Raw genomic sequence first — 24843 nt, 5'->3', positions numbered from 1 at the left:
AACTTTCCAACATAAATACTAGTAATATTCTTGGAGAAAAAAAAAGGAGTTTTTTTACCACTGATGTGCATCACTTTCCTATTGTTAGGGAATAAGTACCCTATCCGCACTAAACACTAAAGTTACGAAGGGTGGCTTTGCCGTTGCCAACTATATATTCAGACCCACCCTTTTCACTCCTGGTTCATGTCCATTCCTCTCTTCTCTCTTTCCCAAGGAACCTACCTTCAATTTCATCCAAAACCATGGCCTTTTCCCTAACACTTTTTCTTCTCACCAAACCTCCCAAGTTGTCGTAAAATCCCCACTCACCTCAGAATTTTTTAAACCCAACTCCAGAGTCCCCTGTTTTCCCTTGTTTCCCTTCCCCTGCTTTTTTCACATTTTCACTGTTGTTGAGTGTTGACACGCACAATGTCCTCCTCAAGTGTCTGTCAAGGGTTGCAATCTTGTCTCGAACCCCGCGTGATGGAGCCACGTATACTCAGGCTCAAACTCTCACTACAACAAGGTTCCAATTTTCCTCAATCCTCTCCCTCTCCCACTAACAACACCAACACAATTTCACTTTCACCCCTCTCTGACTCCGAAGAAAACCCACTCACCAACCACGAATGTGACAAAAACAACACAAAATCCGACCTGGCTAGTGGCTGGAGTTTAGTTCAAACTCTCTCTCACAACAAAACAGAGGACCAAGTCTATGTCCACCCCACAGTTAAACGCTCCTCTTCAATTCTCAGTGAAAAAAGCTTGGAAATGTGCACTGAAAGCCTCGGCAGCGAGACCGGTAGCAATGCCAGTGATAGTGGTGATGATATGTCCTTGTTTTCCTCTGACACCAACACATGTTCCACGGAACATACTACTACTACTACTGTTACTGTTACTGTTACTACTCATGCAAGTTACATGTCTAAAAGAGTGAACCGCACTTGCAACTTTCCACCACCACTCACAACAATCACTGGTTTCGGTGGTGTTCATGTTCGGCCTCTTCGCGAAGGTGGAAGGCTAATATTGGAAGCTGTAGCCTCTCCTTCCCCTTCCCCTTATTTTCACGCTGAGCGCGGTGATGGCAGGCTTAGGCTGTGTTTGTTTGAGGGTTTTTCGGCCTCGGATGACGATGATGATGTTTGTGAAGGTGTTGATGACCAAGAAGAAGAAGAAGAAAAAAAAAATGAAAATGAGGAAAACAGAGAAGAAGAAGAAGAAAAAGAAGAAAAAGAGTGTGGTGAAGAGGATATTACAAGTGGGGCAGAGGAGGAGGAAGAGTGTGTTGAGAACGTGGAGGATGAGATGGGAGTGAAAAAGTTGGCGAGACCAAGCAGGTGCAAGGAAAGTGGGAAAGGAGATATTTTCGGTGATGCCTTGGCTAATTTGAGCTTCCCTCGTTTTCTCTGTCTCTGAATACTAACTATTTCGTTTACTACTATCATCCCTCTCTCTCTCTCTTGTTTCATTTTTTTCTTTTTAGGATTTCGACCCTTATGATTGGAAGACTGGTGCTTCAAATTTCTGAATGCATGTCCTTATGTTAGTTAGTTATTATAGTTATTAGTTATGTTGGACATCGTCCTTCAATTCTGTGCTCCAATCTTTGTGGTGTGCTTGTCTCTTTTTTCTTTTATTAATTTTATCTTTGGTTGAGTATGTATCTTATTTAACTTTTCCTGCTCCTAGAATGCCCCGAAACCGAAAGCATATTATTCCTTGACAGCAAAATTACAAACTATGATTAGCTTAACAGACGCTAGAAAAAGAAAATGAAGGAAAAGCAAGGCATGTGGCGTAATTTATAACCGAAACAGTGGACCCCACTCAGCTTATAATGACATCACACCATATTTAATTTCATGTGTAATTGTTTTCTTTTTCCTAAATCATAAACGTGTAAGTCGATTTATTTGAAATTATTTTAATTTATCTATTGATCCAATATTTGAGTTTAAACATGTAACTATGTTAAATAGTAAAAGAAAACAATTTTGTTAGTCACATTAATTCTATCTGATTTGAAGAAAATTGTCCTAAAAGGTATGTGTTTTTATAAAAAAAATGATTAATTAGAACTTTTAGAATATTGATTAAAAAATTAAAATAAAAAATATTTATTGTGAAAATCATAAAAAGTGTAAAAGTATTTTTTTTTTCTTTTAGTTTGTTAATCCCTGTACTAAGATAACATTTGTAAAAAAAAAAAAATCAAGATTAAAAGACTGGAAGGAGATTATACAAAAACATTTGTGTACATTGGTTACCTATTTCGTCACGGGCTCACGGCACTAGTCTGATTTTTGTTTTCTCCCGTGGAAATCGAAATAAGTGAGGTATAGTCCTTTTCTTTCTCGTAACAAGGCGATGTTGTGTTGGCAATGCTTATGGTAATGAAAAACTGTTACAAATTGAGCATATTAAAAGTCTCACGTGAGTCTCTAGTCTAATGGCACTGGCTATTACAGGCAAACCCCTATCCAATAACACTCACTACCATGTTTGTTTTCAATTGGAAAATCGGGTAGAGAATCTCAGTCCTCCTCAACAATCGATGTGTCCTCTTAACTCTTGAACCCTGTGTTGTCATCGAACCTCTCAAAACCAAGCATATTACCTATGTCACCTGTTAATTTGTGTAATGCTGAAAACTGTTGGTGATCATAATTGAGCATAACATGGTGAGATGATGTATTCCCTACAACAGTGTCAGTTAGAGCAACATGGGTGGGCTAACTAGGAATCTTGCTCATGGAACTGTTGGGGTTTACAGTCACTGAGGGATATCTTTTTTTTTTTTAATGGTTATAATAATCTTTTACTAGAGATAATCTTGCACGAGTGTCATGACTGATACCCTTCAACGTCAAAACTTGTTATTATAGTATTTAATACAGTTATATAATCATACTTGAACTTGAGACTCTTGATTAAACTAATGAAAATTTTTGTGTAAGTTGATTCACAGGTTGGGTAGTGAATGAGGGATCGATCACAAGTACATGGCTTCTTAATATGGTAATAAATCAAAGAGGCAAACGAAAAGAATTGGTGCACGTACCTCCTCGTTCAAGAGCAAACCTAAAACCAAGTTGTGGGGCGTACGGACTTAGTACCAATGCCCGGTAACTATCAAAAAGGAGGGGAGGGACCCCAAAACAGTAACGTGGACTGACTTCATCACGTAGTATCACCCATGTGATAGCCTTTGCCACTCCTCTCAGACCATCATGTTATCAACACATCGTAAATTGCAAAACATGACCCTACTTTGGTTCCTTTATTAAAGAATTCTTATGTCATCGATCAAAGTATGATACCCCTCTAGCTAGTTGCATTGCGTGAGTTGATGTGACCAGCTTGGGTTAAGGATTAGAGATGAAGTTGGGTGTAGTGTGTGACATTCTTTAACGGGGGAGGGCAGTGCCTAATCGTGGACTCTCGCCATCCATACGTTAACTTGTTTTTGTTGAGGGTTTGGATGACAGTGGAACGAAGCTTTCAACCATCACATGCATCATTTGGTCCCTAATATCATGTGCATTAAAGAACCTTATTTGTAAGGTATATATATAGAGGTCCTTTTAGCACATATTCTCTCACCATGTCATGTCACTCTAGCAAAAATCTTTAGGGCAACTAGCTAGCTACCATGTCCCTTAAAATTATTGATCCTAGCTAAGTTTTTCACACTCAATTTATTATACTCTCCCATCACACGGGAGATATAAGATTGATTTTGTGAAGATGTGTCTCTAATATCAGTTTGTAAGTTGTCAAGTTAACTAGAAACAATTTTCTGATAAATTAGTTAGTGGCTAATAACTAATTGTTTTTTTCTTCCAGTTTTTCTGTTTTGGTAATTTCTCTGTACATGTGATAGTTTGTTTTCTTGAGTGCTCTAAAAACATAGGAGTATTTCCTTATGGAAAGAGATGTAGAGATGTAGCAATGAGGTCCTATTCATGTAATCACAATGATGAGAGAAAGAGAAAGATCGGGGTGTATGAGAGAGATAGAGTGAAACTTGACTTGGGATCCTTGATGCCGCTATCTCGACACAGTGAAAAGACCAAGCAAGATTCGAGTTGTACACAGATTTTTGTAACTCTTGCACCATAACAGATCAGTTTCGCTTCCTTCCTGTAGCTCCTTTGTGACTAAACCAACACGTAATTGATAGTATTCATCTTTTATCCTTATCTTTGTTTGATTCTCTTTTCTGTTATTGGCTTTTGTATGCTTGCTGTTGTGCTGTTCTGTTTGCTAGTTTTGTAAATTAGTTGCAGGTTTTGAACCATAACAAATTGAATGGTTAACAAAAAAAAAGAAAAAAAAACCCCATGTTCGATTCCTCTATTAACAACTGACAAAATTAATAATTAATATTTATCAATAAACAAAAAAAAAAAAAAACACTCTCCCTTTACACCCCATTTATCTTAACGTTTCTTTTTACACTGCATTCCATGCATGACTCATCCGAATGTAACACTCTTAAGTGTGAAAGAATGGAAAATTGCTCTAGTTTTTATGTCACGTGAAGGTACTAAGGCTAATATCTGCAAAAGATGGTTTAAAGGAGAAAGGTTGTTTTTCTTTCATCTTTTTTTCCCTTTTATCTTCTGGAATTGATTCAGGAGACAGATTCTGGAATATACGAAAATGCTACCTCTGGTTTCACACCTATGGCTGTAACAAAAGAAAAGAAAACGTAGCACATTATGCAGGCATTGTATTATTATTGTAAAAGCAAAACGTCACATACTGGCTGTTAATTAGCACTGAATTGGCCTTTGTTAGTGTGATTTTTGTCCAACCAAAATCAAATTATTAGTACAGACACTTTAGTCTATGCTAATAATATGATGCGTCGTACCAAAAAAGAAAACATTTCTGTTAGTACTATAATACATCATATATATCATTTAGAGTAGATGTATATAATGTTTATAGTAGTATATATATATATATATATATATTTGAATTTCCCCTTGTTATAGATTAACTTTACTCTCTTAAAATTCTTGGTTGAGGAGATTGCATGTGGCGGTACTTCTTGCAGGCTTAGTTCTAATATGCTATATATTTTCGGTGGACTATATAGATATTTATGGCAGCTCACAGTTGCAGATGTATCTGATACAAACGGTATAAAAGCTAGAAAAAAAAAATTGTGCATATAAGTGTAGGAATATTGTGTCGTATTATTTAAGCATTTAAAGTTCAATAATAGAATTCGATCGATCGCTAATTGATAACTTACAAAATAAGTTATAAAAACTATGGGAAAAAAGTATTTTTTTATAAAATATTTCCATTCTGAAATAAGGGGTTCCGTTCTAGTTCCTGATGCAGCTTGACTTTGGCCTCATAACCATTTTTGTCTTCAAATCCCAGTTTCAATTTCTATTTGATGAGTCTTGGAACTTGAAAGCCTGTATATCTAACATGCTCAGGATGACTTAAAATATAAAAAAAAAATGTTTCTTGGAAGTTGTCTGTAACTTGAGAGAAAAAGAAATAAAATAAAATAATTAAGTGATTGATTTAATTATTTTTTTTTACAGAATTAATTTGATTGATAATGTATTGTGATAGAAAAAGAGATAAAGAGAAAAAATAGTTATTGATTAGATGTTTAAATTTTTTATTGTTAAAATATAATCATTCTAATATATATATATATATATATATATATATATATATATATATTAGATTTTCCGATAAAAAATTTAAACATCTAATCACTAACTCGGAGTTTCTATTTAGATTTTCCATTTAAAAGTTTAGGCAAGGTAAGAGAGAGAGAGGTTTGTAATCTGTGTGTATTCATTATTTAGCCAAAATTTCTTAAAGGAAAAAAGAGTAATGTACGTATACATGATTAAGTACAAAAAGAGAAGAATTATTGCCATTATTTGTATATTCTGTTTCTAATAAATCATGAGAAGAGTGACAGAATTTTCTGTTATTGAACATTCAATTTAAAGCAAATAATAGAATTTTCATTATTGCTCGAGCATTACTCCATAGCATATTTTGGTAAAACATCATATCATACACTCGATCGTACAAATTTTAGATTTTTTTTAATCTTGGATGTCGAATAAAAGAATCCGAAGCTTTTAGACATCCAAAATACAGGATTTCAGATTCTAGATAGCAAATGTTCCTTACAAGATGGCAAAAAAAGACTCCATAATAGCATTGTCATGGGTATGACATATATACTTGATTAGCTTGTAAGATATTCCATGACTCATTTGACATTATCATACACACAATATAATTCATTAGATAATTTACATTTGTGTAGGCTATCAAAGTGATAGGACCAACATATTTTGTGCTGGGACAAATCATTTTCATCTAACTATATAGTTTTCATTATTTCATTCTCATAGGATAGGAGTACATAAATAACGTTTTTGAATATGTGGTTTTGTTTTGTCTATGTTTGATGATTTTCATCCAGTAGGTAGGTAACACGATCAGACAAGTCGTTTGTGTGATCACGTATTTATATATTTGAAGTACTTAAAACATGCTGATTCGTTCTGCACAAAAAGAATAGTAATCCAACTTGTATTGTACAACATAAACATATAGTCAAGCATATCATTGTCAAAAAAGCAATATTGTTGAGCTACTTGTGCCGAAAGTTAGTACTCTTTTTTTTTTTCTCTGTGCAGGCGAATGGAAAAATTTAGCATTTTTTTAAAAAAATAAATGACTAATTTAAAATTCTATATAGTTATTTACAATATTCTATGTGGTTATTTAAAATTCTGTCGTTCTTTACAATATTTAAATGGATTTACCATTTCAATTCAATGAATAAAACTCAAAACATCCTATACTTTCCTCCATCGGATACACCCAAGCTTGGACAGATAAAACCGCAACCCAAGCAGGAGACAACTCAAGAAATACAATTGACACTTTCTTTGGCCAAAAAGAAATAAAGAGAACAAACATTAGGCATTTCCTCATCGAGTCCAATTAATCTGTGAATAAATCATATGTTTTGGTTGCTAAAAGCTTTATTATCCTATGCATCATTAATTTGACAACCCTAGCTAAAACTGCATCCCCTCGTGCAAGATCCGTGTCTACAACTGCCATAGATAATGGATAGCAGCTATATAAAATGGACTTTTCTTTATTTTCCATGCGTGGATAACAAAACACACATAATTATGACGTGTTAAGGGGGGATCGCCTGAACAAAAACACACACACATAAACATCAACTTTTATGCACACGTTGAGAAACAAGAGGCTTTTTAATTTTTTAGTCTCCCTAATTCCAAACCCCAAAAGCTGTATTTATTGTATCCCCCACCAGCATATATATGTGGTCTTCCACTTGTACGTAACACTATATTTCATAGCTCTTACTCTGTTCAACTCTTTTGTTTGCCACATGTTCCGAACTTTTTAATACCATCTAGTCCTTTCACTCGCTTTATATCAATTCTAATGTTGGATCCATGTCATCGTAGGCCAAATCCACATCCCATTTGGTCATGTAGTGTCTTCAAAAGCTTCAAGTGCCCTAGAGGTAAAGGATTGAATTCGTTTTGGGTTTGCAATTTAACTAGAACAAATCCATTCCACTAAGCATATTTGAGATAATATATCCCCAAGTAGCTGGCTAGTTGATTAATTGAGCTAAATGCATGGCCCATGCCTTCACGGAAAGTTGATAGGGACAAGTTGCATGTGCAAAGTCCCAAAATCAAGGTTGACCTAAAACTTAAACTTTAAGTTGATGAATAAAAAAAATATTTTTATTAATTTTTATGGAACGAAAAAATCAATTTTAACAAAAAAAATCTCTCTCTCTCTCTATATATAATTTTTATTTAAAATAAAAAAAAATCTTAAAATTTATTTTAAGTCTTATTTATCATTGAATTGATCTACGTGTAATTATATAAGACTCATAACATCACAATATAAGTGATTAATAAGTAAAAAGAAGACAACCATATATACAAAGCAAAGCAAGGACAGGGCCCATGGCACAGGATGCCAACCAATATAACTTCATGGTGCTCTATCATTCTTGACAAATTAATTGGTGATTGAGATTTATGTTCCCAATGTTCATTGGAATTTTGGCATTAGACTTGAAGAAAGTGTGACATGCTTGAAATATATGGACTCATAAATTAACTTGGATTTTAACCTTGGACATAACACCTAGGTATTGGAACTCGGTCTATCCATTTTTTCTAATCCATGATTCATCCTCTATTTTACCCAACATAGTATTCCCACAAATTTTCAACATATACAATTTTCATAATTATTTTAAATACAACATAATTTAATTACTGATTTAATTCGTATAGTTATATAAATTTTATTTTTTTAGTTCTTATAATTAAAAATAATTCATTTTAATCCTTACAAATACCAATTTAATCCTTTTTAATTAGTTCTTAAAAACATAGAATTTCTAATATCTTTTAGTCCCTATCGTCTAAATTCATAGGAATTAAAATAAATTAAAAATATATATAAGAACTAAAATGAATAATTTTTAAGTATAAAATTTTTAAAAAAAGTTTGTACGTACAACAATAAAAATTAAATAAATAATTAAACCTAAGATGATATGTAATTGTTACATGGATCACTATTTTTATTCCTCCACCTGGACCAGCTCCATGCAAGGAACTAAGATGTGAAGTTCATTAATGGTTACCAATAACATCAACTTGTATTCTAAAATAGACATAAGCACATACATAGCTATGATATTAGGTGAGAATATGTTCTCATAATAAAAATTTGCATACAGATGGTGAGAAGAATTCTCTTATTAAAAATATAAAAATTATAAATTTATATCATACAATTATATATAGATGATTGATATTAAAAGTGAATTAGTAATTACATGATTATTTGAAAAGGTTGTGTATATTTTTTTAAATTTTGATTATTTAAATATGATTGAATGGTCTTTAGTCTGTTCATCCTGCTCCATACGTACATATATGTTATTTAATTTATATGGAATTTATGATAAAAAGATTAATATTTCACGTATAGCCTCTATCACCATAACTCAAAAATCTTAATTTTTTTCATTTCAAAATTGAAAACTGAGAGTCTATTGTTGTCTAATATGTGTGCAGCTTCCGGCACCACTCATAGAATAAATGGACAGGTACATATATTTTACATATGTAATAAATTTAATATATATTCTCTTTAAAAAATTAATATATATTATTTGTTACATTTTATAATTAAAATATCTAAATCAAATGCAGTTAATCAATGACTCCGAATATAGATATTTTTTTTACTGCCCGAATATGAATATTTAATTATCTATGAAACATGCGGATAAATTCTAAAGTTATATTTTCTAAAAAAAACTCTAAAGTTATAATTTGTATAGGTGGCTGATAAAAATGAGAGATATAAAACATAAAAAATTTAAGAAAAATATTTTATTAAAAATAAGGGGATGTATTTGTTTAGTCTCACATAAAAATGGATTAAGGAGTTTAAATATATAAAATTAGGGGTATAAAATATAAAAATTTAAAATAAATACTTATGATTTTATTAAAATGAGGTAATGCATTTGTTCATCCTCACAAACATAGGTCCATCACTGAATAGTAGTATATAATAATAAAAATAAAATAAAGTATATCAATTGTAATAATAAACACGTGCTATAAATTAAAAAAATAAATGTGCATAAATATATTAAATAAATATTAACAATACATGTTAAATTCATCATCTGTGATTTTATTAATTATAAAAGTTAATAAAAATAAATCGAGCCCAAAGACTGGCTTAACCCATCACAAACAGCCTAATTTAGTCCAGTAAAAATTTGGACCAAAGTATGCTCAAATTTAGAGAGCGTTTGATACAGTATAATTTTTTTGTTTCATGAGAATCTGTTGCTAAGAATGTTTATTTTTTATGTTCAGTTTATCTTTTAAAAAAATAACATTTTCAAGAAACAATGTTTTTTTTTTTCTGTGTTTCTCATAATCTCATAGATAGGTGGAAATCTAACTTTCTCAAGATAATTTTTTTACGGTAATAAAAATATCACATTATTTTTGTTAGATTATTCAATATGAAAAATAATTAAAGTTTTTGGGTAAAAAAAAAATACTATATTACTCTTTAATTGATTCTCAAAAAACTTGCATAAATATTTTTACCAATTAAACAAATTTTAATTATCCTTAAAAACCCTAATTTTTAAGATTCATAATTCTTGAATATAAAAAAAAACTTTTATATCAAACATATCCTTAAATTAGTTGTAACCCAACCTAACCCTTAATAAGACCAACTCATCATGCTCCACATATTTTGACAACTCTAATACCTGCCCAAAGGTCATCCCCAGTCTTAAAAGGTGGATGGAGCTGCAAATATTTGTATTGCCTAAGAACAAATATTTGCTGGCTTTAGTAGATTTGTGGTTTTTTTTTTTATCTCTCTTATTTTTAGCATCAATATTATGTGGATAATTTGACGAAAATGGCTCATAAGGTGGTCTCCCAAAACCCAGATTCTCTTTTTTTATTTTTCTTTCATGGATGCCAAGTCGATGCTATCCAGAGAATCCAAAAGAGTATCCTTTGGGCCCCCACCTCCATCAAATACTTGGCAAGATCCTCGTGATATCATTTTCTCTCTCTATTCGAAAAGACATTTTTCTTTTTATGAAAATGAATTCTCTACTGTTTGAAAAGAAAAAATAACTTCGACTATTGAAAATATTTTATCAGATGATTTATAAATGTTAGTATATTAGGCTACATTAAGAACTGACATCCCTGTGTATTTATTTTAGAGGAGTAGTAACATATTTTTTAACACACTTCTCTCAGTGCATTTTATTATTTATTGAAGTTGATTGAAAACTATAAAATTATAAGAGTAATTTAATAAGATGTGACACATTTTTTTTTATAATTTTTAATAAATTTTAATAAGAATTATGTTCACATCGGATAACATTAGGGAGAGAAAATATAGTGTCTTAAGCTCAAATCTCTGTCAGTTTTTCTCTCTAATTTTGTCTAACCATGAATTTAAGAAGTGATCATGCGATCCTCATGTATTTATATGTGATGTCTCCCGCCATCTTCATGCATGTGTCTTTCTCTTATTGGGTCTTATATGCCATGTGTATGTGTATATGTAGTCTTGCGGGCTCCATAAGAGGTATGAATGTGTTGTTGTCAGTCTGTAACATGTCATAGATGTGGTGTGTCGCCTAATATTATCATCACATCCCAATGATACTAAATTTATACTTGATAGTACAATCTCAAGATACCTGGATTCATAACTTGTCTTATTAAGTTGGCAATTAAGTTGGTGTGATGAGCTTTCTTGTGGTTAGTCAAACGATCAATGGGATCACTAGATGTTGGGCCATGGAGACTTAAGTGTGAGTTGGCTTTCTTGGTGGGATAAAGTTGGAGGAATAAGACTCAACCTTGAAGAAGAGTCACTATGATGATCCATAACCAACCAAACATGATATTTTTAGACATAAATGCTTAACTAAAAGATGAGAGTCGATCCCTTATTGGACAAAGTAACTAAAAGATGAAAGTCGATCTCTTATTGGACATAAATGCTTAACTAAAAATTATATTACTAATATTTCACAATTTTAACTACATAAAATTTTAATTCTTTTCTCCTATATATATCTCTCATTTGAGTAAATAAATATTAAAGTAATTTTTTATTTATAAAAATCAAATGCATATATAAATAGATTTATAATAACTCACACATATCACTTAATCAATTAAATTAAAACTAAGCTAGACCCTTAATAGATAGCAAAGTAATAATGTGATATAAATATAATGCAACTTCATCACTCTTATTACTAATCCACACACATATCAATTAATCAATTAAATTAAAACTAAGCTAGACCCTTAATAGATAGCAAAGTAATAATGCGATATAAATATAATGCAACTTCATCACTCTTATTACTAATCCATTTTTTTAGCGGTTGTCCATGTGAATTTGAAAACTAGATTTGTCAAAGTTATCAATTTATAATATGTTTGGATTGTCGTAATTACGATTGTCGAAAACTATATTTCAAGAAGCAACACCATCCAAACACGCGCTTAACCATACAAGAAATCTTAGTCTTGATCGACTTTGTCTCCCAAAATATTTGCACAATGGGGTTAGACATGTACGGAATTTGAACCAATAACAATGCCAGTTCTACCGTGCACAAGTTTATTAGGTTTGGTACCGTGCACAAATTTTTCAAACCCTTGAATATAACAATAAAATAGTCAAGGGTAAAGATTTTGTGGTTCTACCATGTACACCAAACATTGGATAATAGTTTTTTTTAATTGATAATTTTTTTATGGCAAAACTCTCTCCCTCTTTCTTTCGTCATTTTCTCTGTAATTTTCAAATTCCTTGCAGCGCAACCCTTTCATCGGCCCTCTCCTCCTCCGCATCGACCCACCATCGCCGGAAAATTTCACCACCACCACGCCCATGACCTTCTCTATCACTGCCAACCACGCTCATTGCCCTCCATGGTGGTGTTCGACAACTGGAGAAGTGAGTGAAAAAGGATGTAGCTAAATTTGTATCTAAATGTCTAGTGTGTCAACAAGTTAAAGCAGAGCATCAAAAGCCCGCAGGCTTATTTCAATGAATTGATATACCGGAATGGAAATGGGAAAGGATTACTATGGATTTTGTGACGAGGTTACCTAAAACCTCAAAGGGTTATGACTCAGTTTGGGTGATTGTAGATCGATTGACTAAGTCAACACACTTTTTGCCTATGAAAACTACCTACTTAGCAACTCAATATGCCAAGATTTATTTAGAGAGGATAGTATCCTTGCATGGAGTTCCATTGTCTATCATATCAGATTGGGGCCCTCAGTTCACAACTCAAATTTGGAGATCTTTCCAACAGGTCTTAGGGACTAGACTAGATTTGAGTACTGCTTTTCACCCTCAGATTAATGGTCAATCAGAAAGAATGATACAAATCCTAGAAGATATGTTACGTGCTTGCATGCTTGATTTTGGAGGTAGTTGGGATCAATACTTGCCTTTGACAGAATTTGCTTATAATAATAGTTATCAATCTAGTATTCAAATGGCATCTTTTGAGGCCTTGTATGGGAGGCGTTGCAGATCATCGATTAGATGGTTTGAAGTTGGAGAGCTTAGGTTGGTAGGCCTAGATCTAATTCAAGAAGTTATTGAGAAGGTCAAGATAATTCGAGATCACTTGCTGACTGCTCAGAGTAGGCAAAAGTCTTATTCAGATCAGAGACGTCGACCTTTAGAGTTCAGTGTAGGAGAACATGTATTTTTGCGTGTGTCTCCCATGAAAGGTATCTTACGTTTTGGTTGGAAAGGTAAGCATAGCCCCAGGTTTATTGGTCCTTTTGAGATCCTAAAGAGGGTAGGGCAAGTGGCTTATCGTTTAGCCCTTCCGCCAGATCTACCGAGTGTTCACCTGGTATTTCATGTGTCGATGCTTCGAAAGTATGTTCATGACCCTTCTCACATTATTCAACTTCAGTCGGTGCAACTTGATGAGAATCTCAGTTATACAGAACAACCAGTGGCTATAATGGACAAACGTGTCAAACATTTACGTTCTAAGGATGTTGTATTAGTGAAAGTGGCTTGGAAAGGACCAGCTGGTGAGGAGATGACTTAGGAACCAGAAACTATTATGCGTGAGAAGTACCCTCACTTGTTTGAGACTCAAGGTTAGTCATAGATCAAATTTAAGGACGGATTTTTTTTTAGGGGGGAAGAATGAAACACACGTTTAAATAAAAAAGGGGAGAAAAAAATAATATAATAAAACCCACCCCCCTCCAGCATTTTAAAACTCCCGAGAGTCCCCCCATTTCCCAAACTTTTTTTTTTTGCAGCAACCCACCCCCTCTCAAACCCTATCTCTTCTTCCCCAAAGATTTAATCTCTCAATCTTTCGCTCATCTCCTCCCATGGTTCCGAAATTTGCAAGCTATTTGCATCCTTGGGTCTTTCCAAGCACGAGAAGGTGGCTAGAGAAAAGGGGAACACTACTCATTTTCTTAGATTTTTCTATTTGATCTCTTTAAGGTAAATATTTACAACCAACTGTGTTAGATGAGTATGTTATTGCACTGATTAGTTATGGGCTGTGAGAAAAGGGTTAGAAACTAAGTATTAGGGAGTATTGTAGTTTTCTCAAAACCCTAGGTTTGCTAAAATTGAGGATTTTGTCTAATCCATTGTTCTATTATTTTAAATGCTTAGATTCTGTGGAAAATACAGTGGTTGCTCTTCCTAACAGCAGTGGAAGACAGTGATTGCATTATTTAGGTGAGTAGCTAATATACTTAGCAATGTTTTTAAAGTTCATTTTGGAGAAGCAAGTATACTTCAGAATATATATATCTTTGGTGAGCTTTGAGATTTATTTTGAGATTTTGATAATATATATAAGGATGAATGTTGAAGTATTTGTTTAATTTTATTTATGGTGAATTCATGAATGATATTGTCGTTTGCTACAACGAAGAGATAATGTAGCCTATGAGTTGAATTCTCATAGTATAATGACATGTGTCGTTTGCTACAGTGAAAAGATAATGTAGCCTATGAGTTGAATTCTCATAGTATAATGATATGTGTCGTTTGCTACAACGAAGAGATAATGTAGCCTATGAGTTGAATTCTCATAGTATAATTATATTGTCGTTTGCTACAACGAAGAGATAATGTAACCTATGAGTTGAATTCTCATAGTATAATCATATTGTCGTTTGCTACGACGAAGAGATAATGTAGCCTATGAGTTGAATTCTCTTGGTATAATTATATGTTTCGTTCACTGCAACAAAGAGATAATACAACCTACGAGCTAAATGCCATAGTTATATAATTACCATTCACCACAATGAAGAGATAATGTGATCTATGTGCACATAATAGAATGAATGTTTGATTTTAAAGTAATTATTTTGGATATCAGGTTATGAGAAGTTCTGGAAATTATATTGTTTGTGTACATTGATTTCTAAAAGCAAGTGTATTTTGTTCATTGTTTATTTAATGTCATTATAACATTTCTTGGGATGGAAAGACTTATGTTAAATGGTGCTCTCTTTCCTGTCCGCTTTGTATATTATGCTCTCACTAAGTCCTTGTGACTTACCCCTTATTTTATTTCTTTTCTCAGATACACAGTAGTGGAGTAACTGATTTCTTGGGATTTGCTGACACACCCAGGAATTTGATTATCTTTTTGGTAGATCCTCATTGTGTCTGATGGATATTTTGTTCATAACTCCAGTATAATGCAGCTATAGGGGCCAGGATAGTAATAGATTTAGAGAGAGTTCCTTTATTTTGAAATTTAATATTATGTGTTCCTTTACAGGTTATTGTGTATAGGGTAAGCTGGTCAGACTAAGGAAGTCATAGTCTGTGCGTCGGTCATGGCCCAAGGGTAGGTCGTGATAGTGAGAGTAGGCAAGGAGGACACCATTTTTAAATCGAAAGATCTTCTAGCGGCGGTCACAGATCTGGTTATGGTGGTTGCACCAGTGGTGGTGCGAACCAGTTATAGGAAACAAAGAATAGGTCGTTGTTGTACACGGTGACAGGAAAGGGCTGCTGGCGGTGTTTCATGGAGTTTTCCGATGACTAATGTTTTCTTTTTTGTGTTTTTTTCCCTCTATTTATTCTCTCTTTGTTAGCACATTGTTATTGTGATTTTCTGATAGCAATACCCAGATAACAGACCCAATGACTAAAGCCAGCAATATCAGTTACAAACCAAAGAGGGAAGTGAACAAGCCCATTTACCTAAAAGACTTTGTGTAAGGAAGATGCGTCCAACAAGGCTCCACTACTCTGCCCTGATTTCGTTATAGCAATTCCATCACGTGCTTAGTTTGTTATTTCCAATTTTGCAATTCTATTATCAATTTGAATTTGCAATTCTGTTATAACATATTAGAGTAAGATAAAGCTTTGTAACTCTATAAATATAGTGATTTCAGTAATAAAGGGCCTGAGAAAACTTATCTGAATTTTGAAATTTCCTCTTCAATCCCCATTATCTTAACAAGCATCACAGGCCTTGGAATCTCGTTTTGCTCCGTCATTCTATGATGACCCCCAAGGAGCTTTGTTCAAACTCCAACAACATGGCACTGTTAGTGAATACCTCACTGAGTTCGAAAGGCTCGCAAATCGCATCGTGGGTCTCGCCCCTTCGTGCTTGTTAAGCTGCTTCATCTCTGGGTTTTTGCCCGAACTTTGTCGCGAGGTTCAGGCGCTTCGCCCCCTTTCGCTTCCTCAAGCGGAAAAAATTGTCAGGCTTTAGAAGGACAAACTCTTAGATTACCATCACGGCCAACGCATGCCACCAGTCGCACCAGTGCTTCCTCCTTCGAAGCCTGCGAGTCCTTCGCCCTCTACCCGCCTCCCCTTTAAGTGCCTCACCATTGAGGAAATGGTCGTTCCCAGAAACCAAGGGCTATGCTACCACTGTGACGATAAGTGGAGGCCCGGCCACCATTGTAAACCGCATTTGCATTTGATTATCGTCGATGAGGATGTAGTTGTTCCCGTTGACTCCACCCCTTCGGATTCACCTTCCCCGTTCGCGGTGGACCTTTTCTCGACTCCCTACATTAGCCTGAATGCCATGGAAGGCACCTCGACCCCAAAGACCTTTCGCCTTTTGGGGCTTCTTCGCAACCACCAGGTCGTGATATTGGTGGACGGCGGCAGCATGCATAATTTATCCAATCGTGTGTGGCCAAGTTTTTGGCCCTACCTTCATCGTCGACAACACCACTTTGAGTCATGATCGACAATGGAAATACCTTGGACTACGATACTTCATCTCTCCAGGTTCCTCTCATAATCCAGGGCCATTCGTTTACTATTGACCTTTTTCATTTACCTATTTGTGGTGCAGACATAGTTTTAGGGGTCCAGTGGCTTAAGCTTTTGGGCCCAATAACAACGAACTATACTACTTTAACCATGACCTTCTCCAATTTAGGCCAGCAAATAACCTTGCGCACTGACGCTCCTCTCATCCCTTCCTCAGCTTCAGCCCACCAAGTTAAGTGCCTCGCCCAAACACAGAGCATATCCACCTTGTTCCATATCACCCCAGTGCCAGCCCAAACCTCATATTCTTCCTCCCCGCACCACCTACTTCCCTCCACACCCTCTTCCATCAGTTCCATTCTTGCCCGTTACCCCGACATCTTTGTCGAGCCCACTCACCTACCCCCCAACTGTACCATCCAGAACCACATCCATTTTCTTCCTAACACAAACCTTGTCAATGTCAAGCCTTATCGTTATCCTCACTTTCAGAAATCCGAAATTGAAAAACAAATCTCCACCATGCTCGATGCAGGTCTCATCTAGCCTAGCCATAGTCCATTTTCATCGTCGGTCCTTCTGGTCAAGAAGAAAGATGGTACTTGGCATTGCTGTGTGGATTACAGGGCCCTTAACACAATCACGGTCAAAGACTGTTTTCCTATGCCAACCGTGGACGAGCTACTTAATGATTTAGGCCATGTTGCCTGTTTTTCGAAGCTCGATTTGCGCCAAGGTTTCCACCAAATACGCATGGCCGAGCAAGACATCTTTAAGACAGCCTTTCGAATACACCAGGGTCATTACGAATTCAAGGTTATGCCATTCGGACTCTGTAATGCGCCCTCTACTTTTCAGGCTGCCATGAATGAAGCACTCTAGCCATTTCTGTGCAAATACGTGGCGGTGTTCTTTGATGATATTCTCGTTTACAGTCTCAATTTGGTTTCGTACGCCGATCACTTAGACTCGGTCTTATCCACTCTTTTAGACCATCAATTTCTACTCTAGCATTCTAAATGCGTCTTTGCACAGAGTACCCTCAATTATTTGGGCCACATAATTTTGGCCCAAGGTGTAGCACCAGACCTCGACAAAATTGCAGCAATGTTGGCTTGGCCGATGCCCACTTCGCCAACCGCTCTTCGCAGGTTCCTCGAACTCATCGGATTTTATAGAAAATTCATCAAGGGGTACGCGACACTAGCCGCTCCACTCACGAACCTTCTCCAAAAGGACCAATTTCAGTGGTCACCAACTGCGGATAGTGCCTTCCAGAATCTCAAGTTGATGATGACTAGAGCCCCTGTTCTTGTCACTCCTAATTTCTCAATTCCATTTACGATTGAAACATATGCTTCAAGCTTCGCCATTGGGGCTGTGTTGATCCAGGATAAACATCCCATTGCATATTATAGCAAAGTTCTATGTCCGAGATTGCAGAGAGCTTCGGCCTATGTCTGGGAACTTCACGCCATCACCTCCTCGGTCCGAAAATGGCGCCATTATCTATTGGGTTCTCCCTTCACTATTCTCACAGATCATAAGAGTCCCAAAGACTTTATGTCTCAGGTGATTCAAACTCTTGAACAACAAACATATTTATCAAAACTTTTGGGATACGATTATATGATTAAATATAAACCAGGCACTACCAACGTGGTTGTCGATGCTTTATCTCGCATCTCACCGTCGGAGGGTACATGTTTTTCTTTATCAGTGCCCCACTCTGATTTTCTGGACAAGCTTCGTTCCACCCTTTTTTCAGGATGATAAATATGTTGATCTTTTAAGCCAAATCCACTCTAGCCCGGCCTCCCATCCTGACCTTTCCTTGCATAAGGATTTCATTATTCGCCAGGGCCACATTTGGCTTCCATTTCCTACACCTTTCACTGACATACTCTTAGAAGAATTTCATTCATCTCCTCTCGGGGGCCACACCAGCATCTCAAAGACTCTTAATCGCCTACGCCAGAACTTCGATTGGCCTCATATTCATGTCGATGTTCGTCGTTATGTTTCGTGGTGCCTCACATGCCAGCAGACGAAATATGAAACCAAGAAGATTGCTAGACTACTTCACCCTCTGCCAATACCGTCCAACATGTAGGAAGATTTGTCCTTGGATTTCATTATAGGACTCCCTTCGTCTCACGTGTTTACCGCGATTTTGGTGGTTGTCGATAGATTTTCAAAAGCAGCTCACTTCGGCGCTCTTCCAACACAACATTTCGCGTATAAGGTCGCTCAACTTTTCCTTGATATGGTTTGCAAACTTCATGGTTTTCCATGAAGTCTAGTTTTCGACAGAGATTCCATTTTTATCAGCAGTTTCTGGCATGAACTATTTTGTTTAAGTGGCACAAAGCTCTGAATGAGCACGACTTATCATCCACAAACGGGCGGTCAAATCGAAGTCCTCAACTGGATTTTGGAACAATACATGCGCTCATACGTTCATCACCGTCCTTCCGATTGGTTTCGATTCTTGTCCCTCGCCGAATGATCCTACAACACAACCATACATTCGAGCACAGGTGTTTCGCCTTTCGAAGTGGTTTACGGAAAACCACCACCCACGATAACACGGTACTTATAGGGAACTTCTCCCATTGATGTTGTTGATCATATGCCGACAACCAGGACCGAGCTGCACACGACTTTGCAACGCAGATTACGCAAAGCCCAGGAGGCCACGAAAACTGCAGCTGACAAGCACTGCCGAGATGTACAGTATGTCGTTGATGATTGGGTCTATGTCCGCCTTCGTCCCTACCGCCAGACATCGCTGGCTTCCAAGTACACCAAGCTTTCCAAGCACTTCTATGGTCCCTTCCAGGTGCAGGAACATGTGGGACCTATGGCTTACAAACTTCAGTTGCCTTTTTTATCTCGCCTTCACCCGATTTTTCATGTTTCCTTCTTGAAGCCTCATCAAGGACCATTACCAACCACATCAGCAATGCTACCACCCATCGCAGACAACCATAACCCTCTTGTCTCTCCGTTATCCATTTTGGATTGGAAGTGGGATAACACTTCTTCTGCCTTAATTCAAAAGGTTCTCATGCAGTGGGATGGTCTAGTGCCAGAAGACACCTCCTGAAAATCCTAGGATGACTTGCGTGTTTCTTACAACCTTGGGGGCAAGGTTGTTTTCAGAGAAGGGGGTGTTGATAGCAATACCCAGATAACAGACCCAATGACTAAAGCCAGCGATATCAGTCACAAACCAAAGAGGGAAGTGAACAGGCCCATTTACCTTGAAAGACTTTGTGTAAAGAAGGCGCCTCCAACAAAGCTCCACTACTCTGCCCTGATTTCGTTATAGCAATTCCATCATGTGCTTAGTTTGTTATTTCCAATTTTGCAATTCTGATATCAATTTGAATTTGCAATTCTGTTATAACAGATTAGAGTAAGATAAAGCTTTGTAACTCTATAAATATAGTGATTTCAGTAATAAAGGGCATGAGAAAACTTATCTGAATTCTGCAATTTCCTCTTCAATCCCCATTATCTTCACTTAGTCTCGTATCATTTTCTTTTTTAGCAGCACAATGTTTCTCTCTCTGTTTTTTTTTTTTAAGAAGAGAATACAAAAGATATATCTTTTTTATTTGTTAAATCTAGATAGGTGTTATTATTTAAATAAAAAAACAAAACAAAAGGATAATTAGCAACATTACCCCACTGTAAGGCCTTAAATTGAGTTCATCTATTTTTTTAATCACAGATCCCACGGCCTAACACACTTGTGCACGGTAGAATTTAAAGATATCTTCGTCTCTTATTTATTTTTTTAATAATTTTTGGGCTCTGATTCCTCATTCAAGCCTGAGCGTGATGGGCTTATATAGCCCAACGAATTGACGTCAATAAGCACTTTGCTACTTGTATTCCTTTTAAACATTTCAAAATTCAGAACAAAATTTTTCTCTCGTACTTTGAGTGTGATCATATAATTTTTCAATCAAAATTGAAATTTGAATTCAATAACTCGCATTATAAGCAACAATGTTACATGGTGAACAATGATAATTAAAGTACTAGACTTGTTGTTTTTCTAAAATATAACACAGAAAAGAATGGTTGAATACTGTTCACTTGCTCTATCCAACAGGGTACCCTCCTCTTAAAATGGACGTTAATCGTCTGATTCGTTCTCTTTTTGCCCTAGAAAAGTGCCCTTTGAATGGAAATGATAATAAACTTTGAATCCCAGAGGAATATTATTCGGTTGGGGACCATACACTTTGAAAAAGAATGTACTATAACGCAATAGAGGACATAGTGCACAAAAACCTCATTCAAATCGATCAGGGTGCTGGTACCTACCAGTACTTCTAGGATAAGTTACGTGTCGAAACCCTGCATGGCTTGTGAAGATTTCCATGCCATCTTGTTGCTAAATTTTGAGTTTATGTTGTCTTTCTCTTGCACCTCCATTAACAAAATAGGCAAGGGAGCTAGCTATAGTCCTTGCTGCCAAGCCTTTGTGTCCATCATGTCATATGTATGAAGTTAAAAACATATAATGATTGAAGTCACTAGCAAGTTGCAATTTGTTAAATAATTGGTGGGGGATAAGTGTATATACTATAGTATATAGCAATGCATTATTATTCTCCCCCAGAGTGTGTTGTGCTCAGGAACCAATGAGATTTGGGAATTGGGAATGAAAGAAGAGGCCAAAAGACACTTGCTAAGGAATAGGAACTTTGGCAAGAAATTCGTGTCCTTGTAGTACATATCGCACGGGTAACACACCATAACAGTCACGTTAAGGGGGCAGAAGAATTTTGAGTTGCGACACGTAGAACATTTTAGATCTCCTCATGCTAACTTTTTACATCACACTCACACCCCATTGTCCAGTTCTCTTCCCATCTTTTACAAATTTTCTTCACATTGATCATTCGTATTTCACTTTTGGTAGTGTAATTGTGTTGGTATGGTGATATATAGCATGTATGCTGTCATAGGACAAGGTCCAATCACACGTGAAACTTACCTATGAACTTATATAGAAAAAGTTACACTTATTTTTAGTTTATTAGAAATATGAGGGTAGGTCACATTGACCAAACCACGTAAAGTCTGTGTTTCCTTTCTTTCCGCTTTTATTTTTTGTTTACACCATAACAATTAGCATAAGAGCCGTAGTTATTAAGGTTGATTTTGTTGTTGCTCACGATGTCTTTGTATAAATTAGATATTGAGAAATTCAATCGATTGAATGATTTCATTCAATGGAAAATTAAGATGAGGGCAGTTCTAGTTCATTAATGATGTGCAACAGCGATATACGAGAAGATAAACTGCCTACGAGTATGAAAAAAGGAGAAGAAAAAGATTTTAAACAATTGCTATGATATTATAGAAGATGGATAGAAAATTCCATAAGAAATCCCTAACTATTCGGTTATACTAGAAGCAACGTTTATACACCTTGAAATGATGTAAATCATGCAAGTAAGAGACCACTTTGATAATTTTAACCAAATCATCTTAGATTTACAAGGTGTGGAGTTAAAACCTGATGAAGATCAAGCTATTAATTATTTTGTTATGCTCCTTGCCAAAATGGTAGAGATATAATCTCTATTAGAACTGGAATGTATTCATTCATTTAAGAAGAAAACAAAAAAAAGGCAGACTCTTTATAATAACACATTTCATATATTTGTGAGAGAAGGGGGGACGTTAAAAGGAATTGCCTACTTGTTGGAGACCGTCTTTCATGTTCATCTCCTTCATTCAATCGATGTATTCCTTTTTTTTTTTTTCTAGATCAAAGATCACGAGTGTTCTCTTATTCACTTGGTTAAAAATAAATCTCACTTACAGATAGGGGTGAGAATAGACCAGGTTAGACTTTAAAAGACCTGAACCTGATGAATTTTTTAGGCCTGAGTCTGCCCTGTACAAAGGCTTTTATTTTGACTCGACCCGACCTTCTTAAAAGCCTAGCTTGACCTCATAGCCTTTTTAAAAGGCTTCTTCACATTAAACCTTTAATATTTCTTTTATAGTTGTTTTTACCAAAAAAAAAAATAACGCACCTTCTATAATAGGCTAAACAAGGCAAAATTATAAAATTGGTTCCCCATTTTATCTCCAATTTCGGATTTGGTTCCCGAGTTTTTTATCTCACGAATTTGGTCATCCTATTTTGTAAAATCGTGCAATGTTGGTCCCCATGTCACAATTGGACGTTGACTTTTACAAATGAATGTTGACGGCCACGTGTCATGATCTTATTGGATGATCACTGTCACGTGTCATATTCTAATTGGTCAATGAAAATAACAATGCATTTCATCTTGCATGGAATTAACATTCAGTCAGAATATGACACGTGACAGTCATCATCCAATAAGAACGTGACACGTGGCAGTCAATATCACTTGCTAACAGTCAACGTCCAATTGTGGCCGAGACATGATTTTACAAAATAGGGAGACCAAATTCGTGAATTAAAAAACTGGGGGACCAAATCCAAAACTGAAGATAAAGTGGGGAACCAATTTTGCAATTTTGTCATATATTAATAATATAAACAAAAATTAACAGATGATATAAAATAATCCAAGACAACATATTAACTATTACAAAAGAGAACCTCATTCATGAACCATGATGGCAGTTGCAATTATTTCCCTCATCTTTTCGTTAGAGTATCTAACACCAACACCTATAATCATAAAAGGGTTATTTGAATTTGAAGGCATGAGTCATTGTAATCTTATGCATGAGTCATTGTAACCTTATGAAAATCAGGGTTTGTATATTGGAAGACCCACATCCAAATAGAATCCTCAACATCAGGGTTTGCATATTGATGTCCCAAAACTGCATTACCTCTGTAATGAAAAAGCTATCTAAATATAATAGTTACAGTGACATGCAAAAAAATATTGATAGAAATCATATATCACCAAGTAACAAAAAACCAACGTGAACAGGCCTAAATCAAGAATCATAATGAAACTTGTTAAAGGAATAAGAAGATGAAAGAAAAAAAGACAAGATTTTGAAGTTTTACCTCTATGAAAGCTTGAAGTGAAAAGGATACGAATTCTATTTTACTTCAATAGTGAGAAGCGTACTAGGGGAAGGAAACGTCAGAAGGAATAGGAAAATAAGCCAATAAAAATATAGAGGAATATAAAGGGAATGAACTGAATCTCTTACAACTAGTAAAAAAATCAGCACATGACTCACACTACTTAAATTGTAATTAAAGTCTTACTTGATTATAAGAATGAAAGTTATGGAGCAATAGTGTGTAATCAAAATCAAAGTCTGCTAGTTCAAAAAAAATATTAATTATAGTGTGTATTCTGTTCAATGCAATGACACATATATATTGGTATCCAAAAAAATAATATAAGTATATATACATATATATAAGTGTCTTTCAGACTTATAAGACTTTTTAATAAGCCTAAGTCTGGTCTATTTAATTTAATAGGCTTTTAAAAATGCCCGAGTCTAATCTTTTTATCAAATAGGTAAGTCCATACCAGACTTTATGTAGGCCTACGTCATAAGTCCCTGTAGGTCTGTCTGACCTATTCTCACCCCTACTTGCAAATAAATCTCACTTGCAGTGTATAATCAAACACGATTATCCTACTAAATAAATGGTACAACCCACATGCGAGCATCAACCTTATAGATTATCCATTTTTTCAGATATTTTATCAACATATAAAAATTACTGCACATGCATTTCCTGATTAGCTTCGTACAAGTGAAAATAACACGTAAAAGGAAGTAACTATAATTTCCAAAATTGAGATTGTGTTTGAAATAATAAAAATTAAGTTAATTTTTTTAATATTAAAATTAACTCTTTCATTATAAAAAAATGAAATTTGAATTTGTTCCTGACTTCAGTCCAGCCTA

At 35.3% G+C, this 24843-nt stretch overlaps 1 pseudogene; it reads left to right on the top strand.

The window, feature by feature from the left end:
• The first annotated feature begins 468 nt into the window (after nucleotides 1-468).
• On the top strand, nucleotides 469-16408 carry LOC114405253 (annotated as a pseudogene).
• The last annotated feature ends 8435 nt before the right edge of the window (nucleotides 16409-24843 follow it).

This window comes from Glycine soja, chromosome 3, assembly GCF_004193775.1.
Source record: "Glycine soja cultivar W05 chromosome 3, ASM419377v2, whole genome shotgun sequence".
Lineage (NCBI taxonomy): Eukaryota > Viridiplantae > Streptophyta > Magnoliopsida > Fabales > Fabaceae > Glycine > Glycine soja.
This window is presented reverse-complemented; position numbering and strand designations above follow the sequence as displayed.